This window comes from Sapajus apella, unplaced genomic scaffold, assembly GCF_009761245.1.
Source record: "Sapajus apella isolate SASKATOON/1434 unplaced genomic scaffold, GSC_monkey_1.0 scaffold36, whole genome shotgun sequence".
Taxonomy (NCBI): domain Eukaryota; kingdom Metazoa; phylum Chordata; class Mammalia; order Primates; family Cebidae; genus Sapajus; species Sapajus apella.
In genome coordinates this window covers 2143940-2154120 of record NW_022436976.1, presented here as the reverse complement: position 1 = coordinate 2154120, position 10181 = coordinate 2143940, and positions in this window count along the sequence as shown.

Sequence of the window (10181 nt, the reverse complement as noted above, 5' to 3'; positions counted from 1 at the left end):
AGCAGAGTAGTACAAATGAGAAGAAAGAAGTAATTTAGGCCGGGTACAGTATTTCATGCCTGTAATCCCAGCACTTTGAAGTCAGGAGTTTCACACCAGCCTGGCCAACATGGCGAAAACCTGTCTCTACTAAAAATATAAAAACTAGCCTGGTGTGGTGGCAGGCGCCTGTAATCCTAGCTGCTTGGGAGACTCAGGCAAGAGAATCGCTTGAACCAGGGAGGCAAAGTTTGCAGAGATCATACCACTGCACTCCAGCTTCGGTGACAGAGCAAGACTCTGTCTCAAAAAAAAAAAAAAAAGAAAAGAAAAGCAGCAAGTAATTATCAAGGCTCTCAGGACTGAAGAATACGAGTTTTCAGAATGAAAAACTGGGCCAGGCGCTGTAGCTCACACCTGCAGTCCCAGCACTTTGGCAGGCCGAGGCAGGAGGATCACTTGAGGCCGGGAGTTTGAGACCAGCCTGGGGAACATAGACCCTGTCTCTACAAAAAAATCAAAAGCAAAAAATTAGCCCTGTTTGCCAGTGTGGTGATAAAAGCTTATAGTCCCAGCTGCTGGGGAGGCTGAAATGAGAGGACTGCTTGAGGCCAGGAGGGTGAGGCTGAAGTGAAGTGTGATCACGCCACTGCACTGGGTGACAAAACAAGATCCTGTCTCAAAAGAAAAAAAAGCTAAAAAAAAAAGTGCAATTGAACCACCATAACCAGAGTTTCCACATCCATGGTTTTAACCAATGTCAGATAACAATAGTTAAAAATAACAAATATAGCAATTTAAAAATACAGTAATAGCAACTGTCAACATAGCATTGCATTGTGTTATAATCTAGAGTTTACTTAAAGTATACAGGAGGGTGTGCATAGATTATGCCATTTTACATAAGGGACTTGAGCATCCATGGATTTTGGTATCTGGGAGTCCTGGAACCAATCCCCCATTATACTGAAATATAACTATGTTGTTAATATGAATGGTTGCATTGAATCGAATTTTCAAGAAAAAAGCCTTCTGACTCATAGAATCAGACTGTATTCTGTGACGCAGAAGAAAACACATATGTATCTGTGCTGGGGATCCCTAAGATCACTCCCAGGTTCAGTGATCCACTAAAAGAACTCATAGGACTCAGTTGTACTCACAGTTAAGATTTATTACAGCAGAAGAATATAAAGCAAAAGCAGCAAAGGGGAAAAGTGCACAGGAAGAAGACAGGAGGAAGCCAAGCACAAGCATCACATTGTGACAACATGTGTGAAGTGTTTTCTTCTCTAATGGAAGCTCATTAGAGACTCAGGGAACAGCGGGAACACTCCCACATCCACCTAGAGGCCAGCCTTTGGGAAGCAGGACTTTCTGAAGACAGCAGTCTTAGGCCTGTTGGGGTAACTTTTCTGCATACTACCCAAATGAGGAATTCCTGCATATTTGTATTGAATTCGCTATTGGTGCTGTACACTCTGTGGGTTTTGACAAATGTATAATGATGTGTATCCATCACTATAGTATCATACAGAATAGTTTCACTGCCCTCAAAATTATCTGTGCTCCATCTATTCATTCCTCTCTCCCTGCTAACCACTGGCATCCACAGATTTTTACACTGTCTTTATGGTTTTGCCTTTTCCAGAATGTCACATAGTTGGAATCTTACAGTATATAGCCTTTCAGATTGGCTTTTTTCACTTAGTAAAGTGCATTTATGGTTCCTCCATGTCCTTTCATGGCTTGATAGCTCATTTCTTTTTAGCACTGAATAATATTTCATTGTTTGGATGTAGTATGGTTAATTCATTCACCTACCGAAGGACATCTTGCAGTGATTTGATGAAGCTCACAGCAGCCTCCATCTCTTGGGATCCAGCAATCCTCTCACCTCAGCCTCCTAAGTAGCTGGGACTACAGGCACATGCCACCATGCCTGGCATTTTTTTGTTTTTTAGTAGAGACAAGGTTTTGCTATATTGCTCAGGCTGGTCGTGAACTCCTATGCTCAAGTAGTGTCCTTCTGTCTTGGCCTCCCAAAGTGCTAGGATTATAGGCATGAGCCACTGCACCCAACTCTATGTTACAACATTTTTAAGCAAGTGGAAATTTTTGTATTTGACAACGGAACCATATAGAATTAAATGTTTTATTAAAACCATTCACAATTCTAACACTATATCTACCTAGTTGATCCATTGATTCATGATAGCATGCCATAGAGCAAATAACAAATTTATAATAGCTACATAAAATATAAAATATTTAGTAATAAATATAATGTGCAAGAATACAAAACCTCTGCGTGGAAAAGTATAAAACACTATTGAAATGTTAGAAAATCTAAGCAAATAAAACAAGCACTATTTGTTGGGGAAGGAGGGTTGTTGTTTGTTTCATTTTTCTTTTTGCTGTTTAGTTTTGGTGGATTTTGACAAGGATTCTAAAATTTATAGGAAAATATAACAATAATTATGGCACTTCTCAAGAACAAGGCAGGAAGTCTTCTATATGGTATCAAGACTTAAAAAGATTAAGTGATTAATTCCACTCATTATTGGTGCAGGGATAAACAAATGAACCAATGGCACAGAGTAGAGAACTCATAACAGATCCATGTGTATACACTTGATTGATGACAAAGGAATCACTGCAGAGCAGCAGAAAAAAGGTAACATTGTCACAACTGGTTATCAATATGGAAAAAAAATGGAAACTTGACCTCTACCTCCGACCATATACAAACAACTCTGGGTGATTTCTAGATAACATATAGTGTTAGAATTGTGAATGGTTTTAATAAAACATTTAAATGTAAAAGGCAAAACAACAAAATTATTAGAAAATAATATAGGAGAATATTTTCATGATCTCTAGAGAATAACCACTTAAATGAAGCCCCAGAAGTATTAATACAAGGGGAAAAAATCAATATATTTGGCTACTCAATATTTAAGAACTGTTTATCAAAAAACACAAGAGTAAAAAGCCACAGTATGGAAGAAAGTATTATTTGTAAAATATATAACCGACAATGGACTGGTGTGAGGAATATACAAAGAATTCATACAAATTCAAAGAAAAAGGTAAACAATCTAGAGAAAAATGGGTAGGAAATCAAAACAGACACTTTGCAAAAGAGGATATCTAAATTTTCAATAAACATATGAAAAGATGCTTAATCTTGGTAACCAGGGAAATGTGAACTAAAACCACAATAAGACACCACTACATATTCACTGAAATGGCTAAAATTCAAAAGACTGATAATACTAGCTATTGACAAAGATGTGAAACAAAAAAGTTTTTTTTTTTGTTTTGTTTTTTTGTTTTTTTTTTTGAGACGGAGTTTCGCTCTTGTTACCCAGGCTGGAGTGCAATGGCGCGATCTCGGCTCACCGCAACCTCCGCCTCCTGGGTTCAGGCAATTCTCCTGCCTCAGCCTCCTGAGTAGCTGGGATTACAGGCACGTGCCACCATGCCCAGCTAATTTTTTTGCAGTTTTAGTAGAGATGGGGTTTCACTGTGTTGACCAGGATGGTCTCGATCTCTTGACCTCGTGATCCACCCGCCTCGGCCTCCCAAAGTGCTGGGATTACAGGCTTGAGCCACCGCGCCCGGCCCGAAACAAAAAAGTTTATACAGGGCTGGTGTAGAGTATAAAATAATATAATCATTTTGAAAAATAATATGGCATTATTTATTGAACTTTAAGATACACATCCTCCATGAACCAGAAGTTCTGCTTCATAGAAATGAATGAATGTATGTGCCATACATAGAAACATGACATCCCTTAAATGCAGAAAAGGCATTAGATAAAATTCAGTATTGGTTCACCACAAAAATTCTTAGTAAATTGGGAATAGAAGGAACAATAGAAAAAGATCCCAAATCATTATTTAAACATCATACTCAATGAGGATATCATAATAGCTTTCCCCTTAAAATCAAGAACAAGTAAAGGTGCTCATCATCACCACTTCTAATCAGCATTGTACTTATCAGAGAACACAAATGAAAGAAATAAATGGCATAAGCATTGAAAAGAAAGAAACAGTCATTATTTACTAATGATAAAAATAACTACATAGAAAACCTAAAAGATAAAAGAATCCTTAATAATAGACATAAGAGTTTAGCAAGGTTGCTGTATATTAAGTCAACCTAAATCAATTGCACTACAAACAGAAAATTAATTTTAAAAAGATACTATTTATAATAGCTACATATATATGGAGCTTAAGGACAAATATGACATGTCTATTTGTGCAAATGTTTATGGAGAAAATCCTAAAACTTACTGAAAGACATTAAAGAAGACCTAAGTACATTTTTTAACATTTATTTAATTTTTTTTAAAAGTCTTTTTCTTTTCTAAGAGAAATGGGAAGAAAACCTTTGGAAGGTTTTAAGCAGGGAAGTAGCTTAATCTGCTTTACATTTTTAGAAGATCATTCTGACTGGTGTATGAAAGATGTTTGTAAAAAGGCTTGTGAAGGAGACCAGAGAAGCTATTGGAGTGCAGGTCCAGGGTTAATGTTTAGCTGGCAAATAAAGGTACTGTTGCCTGGATTCTTTACGGCCAGCATTTGCTGACTGGATGCAGTTTCTAGTTGGTTGCCACCATGCTGTGCCTTTAGCAGTTGTTAAATATTTTGATTAGTTCCCAGTGTTCCCATGAGATTTCCAGGTGGCTCAAACCAGGGTGGCTGCAGTCGTCATCAGGATATGTTGGCTGATAAAGGATATCTTCTGGAGAAACAGCTGAGAAGACTCGTTGATGTGGTAGATGTGGGGGTTGGAGAAAAGAGAAGAATCAGGGACAATGATGTTGTCTGTTTTCTTCACTAGCCTGTGCACTGCTTGAGAGCAGAGATGACCCCTGGTGCAGTTTTATTTCCAGCACCTATCCCTCTACCTGGCACTAACAGGGTAAGAACATTTCTGCTATATGAAATTGCTACATGGGGATGTGAGTGCAGAGTACAGAGGCGTTAGCGTGGTCTAAGAGTAAGCACTGTAAGATAAGAAAAAACAAGCAAGAATCAAGTCCTTTATAAATAGTCTAAATAGCACCAAGATCTCAGATGACCACTTTCTACGAGTGGAGTAGAAAGTTAGTGAAATTTTTGTTCTGTAGAGATGGAGGTCTCACTATGTTTCCCAGGCTGGTCTCAAATTCCTCCTAGCCTCAAGCAATCCTCCAACCTCATCCTGCCAAAGCACTAGATGTGAGCCACTGCACCTGGCCAATTAGTGGCATTTGACCCAGGAAAAATTTCAGGATGAAAAGCACTGGGACCTCAGACGGCAGCTGTAAGAGATTCAGTCCCCTGGGACAGTGGGTTACAGGAGTCGGGAAGCCCAACTCCTGAGGAACAATTCAGAAAATTAATCTCAGAAATAATGGCTTAAGGAATGGAAAATATAGTACCAGAAATGCTAACAAAGCAGGTCAGAGTGAAAAAAGTGGCAATGCTGACCTGATAATGGAGGAGCAACACTGGCTGAATCCTATGACTAAGTGTTCATGACATCAAGACCTTCTCATGCTCCTTGCCTAGGAGAGAACTGAGCATAACACATGAGAGTTAAGGAAGCCCAGCTGCTGGAGTAGAGAGGCCCAGGGAGTGAGAACCAGGTGGCCTTTTCACCTGTCAGCTGTCTCCTCATTCCAGGAGCCTGCAAGAACACTGTCAGTGATTTATAACCACTTGCTTAGTATCCCCCAAGCTCAGTACAGTGCTTGGCATACAATAAGTGCTTAATAAGTTTTTACTTTTTGTAAAATTTAAAGATTTTTGAAATTCAAAATTTACTGGGTTTGGCACATTTAAGGTCATTTTCTTCCAAATCTCAAAGCAGCGTGTTAGAAAACCATAAAATTGATGGGATGACATTAGTTTCACATTACCAACTACCCAGTTAAGTATGCTTTGTAATTTCCCAGTGAAAAATAAAATAAATTTAAATAAAGATAGCTCAGAGGTTTTCCTACAGGAACGTGATGTGTGAGCACCGATGTTTCTGCCAGATTCTCTGGCTTGTGGATTACTCCATTCATCAACACCAGTGGATCCCAAAAGAAAAGAACATTTTGAAAGTGACTTTATGTCTTTGGGGATGCTCCTCTTTAAATATCAGTAGGAATAAACATTCTCTTCATGGTTATAAAGGAAATTAAACACCACAGACCTCATAAAATATAACAATTAAAATACTAATTACAACATATGAGTTTACATTTATTTTAACCCCTCTACACACCAATAAAAATTTAAAAGATGTAAATTCCCTTCCCAGAACCAATTATCAGAACAAAGATTTCACTTTAGCTCTCTTAGGAGAAGATAATACTTAAGCTAACTAGAAACAAGAATGAATTAATATATTTCTACTTTTGGTAGATTTGAAAAGTGTAGTTTGAAATACAGTTTCTGAGAGAACCAGATTTATTTTCCTCATCCTGAAGTCTTCTTTTTGGTTCCTGGTACCACCATTTTTTTCTTTTGAGACAGTCTTGCTCTGTCGCCCAGGCTGGAGTGTAGTGGCAATATCTCAGCTCACTATAATCTCTGGGTCCAAGCAATTCTTCTGCCTCAGCCTCCCTAGTAGCTGTGACTATAGGTGCATGCCACCACGCCTGGCTACTTTTTGTATTTTTAGTGAAGACAGGGTTTCACCATATTGGCCAGGGTGGTCTCGAACTCCTGACCTCGTGATTTGCCCGCCTCGGTCTCCCAAAGTGCTGAGATTACAGGCGTGAGCCACCATGCCCGGCCAGTACCACCATTCTTTCATACTCTTATACTCAATCCCTAGAGAAGATTTTGGCTTTGTTTTGTTTTGTTTTAACTGTTTCCTCTCCATTACCTGCTATGACACTGATTCAAATCCTTCTTAGTTGGTAGTAATGGCCACGTAAGGCAGGGATGATTCTCAACCCTATTTTACAGATAATCAAACTAAGCACATCAGATGACTGCCCAAGAAACAAGTGATGGAAATGGTGAGGCTGGGCCTCCACCCTGCAGTCTGGCTGGCTTCCAGGCCTGCACATGCTCTTATAGCTGCATCCTGCTTGCTACCTCCAAGCTTTTTTGGGTGCAGCCTTTCTTCCAGTCTCTTTTGATACAGGAGTTAAGAAGAAATTACTTAAGCAGATAGTGACGGTATGGAAGCCCTCCGTCAAGTTTTCCTTTTAATGAAAAGCAGCCCCAAATCATTTTCCTTTCTAACACAGAGCAGCCTGTAAGATGGAGCTGCAGACATAGATGCCGGCAGTTGTGCTAGTCGTTTTCAGAACGGTGGCTCCATCTTCCCTTCTTTGCCAGCCACGTGTACAGTAAGGAGCAGACAAGATGGTGCCTGCCAAGGCGAAAGTTCATTTGCATAATAAGTTTAGGGTGGGCTCCACCAGCCGTTCCCTTGCCCTATGTAAACATCATACCTGATGGAACCAATCTGTGAGCCCTATGTAAATCAGACAACGCCTTCTCAAGCCTGGCTCTAAAATCCTGAATGTCCAAACCTGCACGTCTGCCAGCTGGTCTTTCCTCTCAGAAGTCCCCTCTCTCTTACTAGAGAGAGAGCTGTTTTCCTTTCTCCTTTCTCTTTCTTTTGCCTATTAAACCTCCTCTCCTAAACTCCTCATGTGTGTCTATATCCTAAATTTTCTTAGTGCGAGATGATGAACCCCGGGTATTTACCCCAGACAAGGTAGCCACTTCACTTAATTCTTAAATTTACCCAGACTCACCTTTCTAATTCCCTGAGGCCACTTGTCATTTTCCTGCTTCAGAACCGGTAGGAACTCCTGAATCAAGTCCAAATTCTTCTGCCAGACTTTACCATTTCTCTGTGATCTGGCCGAATCTGGACAAGTCAGTATTTCCCCCCTGCGGGCCCTTCTCTGCAGCCAGGTGGTCAGCACTTGGCCTCCTTTGTGCCTCAAGCTGCAAGCCTCCCTCCCCCTTCAGCCTATTGGCCCTTCTGTGCTTTATCTTTTCTCCTGCTGCACTCAGGTGCCTCCCTACAACTTCAGAGTCTTAACTGATCTCTAATGGTTTCATTTGTGTCAGTCTTAGCCTCTTTTGTCCCCCAAAAGAGGCTCAGAGCCTATAGCAATGTTTCTCAAAATGTAGTCCCTGACCTGAAGCATCAGTGCCACCCAGGTACCAGTTAGATGCACATCTTGATCTTCACTCCAGATGCACTGAGTGAAAAATGCTCTTAACCTGAGCATGCATCAGAATCTCCTGAAGGGCTTGCTAAACTCAGATGACTGGACCCACTCTTACAATCTCTGGTATAGTAGGACTAGAACGGGGCCAGAAACATTTGCATTTCTAAAAGGTTTCCAGGCAATGCTGATGCAGCTAATCTAGCGACCACACTTTGAGAACCCATTGCTATAAAACTTGGCGTGGAGCTTCAGTAGATACTTTTAATTAGAACAGAATATTTTGGTGGTTTTCCATCCAAAATCTGATTTCTGTTTCAAGGATTGATTATAGACTGCTGGGATGACACTTCATGTTTGAATCTAAGTGGAATTTCCACTTATTGAAATGGTTTTAAAGGCTGGGTGGTGTAAGTGCTCAAATGCAGGTTTTAATCTGGCAGCTGGGGGCAGATTAAAAATACAGTGTAAAATGTGGAGCAGTGGACTCTGCTCCAAGGATGCAACATCCTTTTACTCATTTCATTCTCAAAACAACCCATGAGGTGGGTTCCATTATTATCATTTGTAGTTTACAAACGAACAGTCACCAGAGCTTAAATAAGAGGTTTCATCTGGGTAGTAAGGTTGGAGCTAGGATTTGAACTATAGCAATGTAGGTCCAAAGTCCGTGTTCTTTTTATGTGTGTGTTTGGCAGAGTTTCGCTGTTGTCACCCAGGCTGGAGTGCAATGATGCAATCTTGGCTCACTGCAATGTCAGCCTCCCTGGTTCAAGCTATTCTCCTGCCTCAGCCTCCCTAGTAGCTGGGATTACAGGCACCCTGCACCACACCCGGCTAATTTTTGCATTTTTGGTAGAAACGGGGTTTCACCACGTTGGCCAGGCTGGTCTTGATCCTGATCTTAAGTGATCTGCCCGCCTTGGCCTCCCAAAGTGCTGGGATTACAGGTGTGAGCCATCGCACCCAGCCAAAGTCTATGATCTTAACAGCTGTGCCATGCAGTCTCAATTTCCTAGTTACAAGAGCAAGGCTCAAGCTGCTGAGGACCTGGGAACCTTAATCCTCCCTGCCTTTGAGCAAGTAACCTGTCAGCTTAGATGGTGGTGCCCACCATCCCAGGGTCATTTTCAGTAACCACAGTAGCTCTCTTTTGGTAGATGGTGATGCAGGATCTTTACTCCTTAGCTTAGCTAACGCTTGGGTTCTTGTCCTATGACCAGGAAAAATTAGGCACATGGACATGTTAAAAGGTGAGAGAGCAGAATTTATTAAAAGAAAGGTCTCAGTGGCCAGGAACAGTGGCTCATGCCTGTAATCCCTGCACTTTGGGAGGCAGAGGTGGGCGGATCACGAGGTCAAGAGTTCAAGACCAGCCTGACCAACATGGAGAAACTCTGTCTCTACTAAAAATGCAAAAATTAGCTGGGTGTGGTGGCCGGCGCCTATAATCCCAGCTACTCAGGAGGCTGAGGCAGGAGAAACGCTTGAACCCGGGAGGCAGAGATTGCAGTGAGCCAAGATCGAGCCACTGCACTCCAGCCTGGGCGACAGAGCAAGACTCCAACTCAAAAAAAAAAAAAAAAAAAGCTCTCAGCAAAAATGTTAGGGGTCTGGCTAACAGTCTCCCACCTCACAAATTGAATTCCAGGCCACCACACATGAGCTGGAGTCCAGGGTCCTCCCCATTGCACAAAGCACAAATTCCTGGGGGTTCCACCCCACTATCCCAGTGCACAGGTGGGCCCCCAGTCCATTGAGGGTATGACCAGACAAAGCCCTGGGCAGGTTCCCTCATCTGCACAAAAGCATCTGATGCAAACACTTGTGAGGCGAGTCAGAGATTCTCCGGGTACCCTTCCTTAGCTGCCTCCTGCATCTATCAATGGTAATTTAAGTTAGATAACATGCCTATGCCTACAGTCTGTTTTACTAAGATGGAGAAAACAGTTACCATTAGGGTGACTCTGGCAAGTGCTGCTTCCTCTGAGCTGACATGCCTTAATTCTTT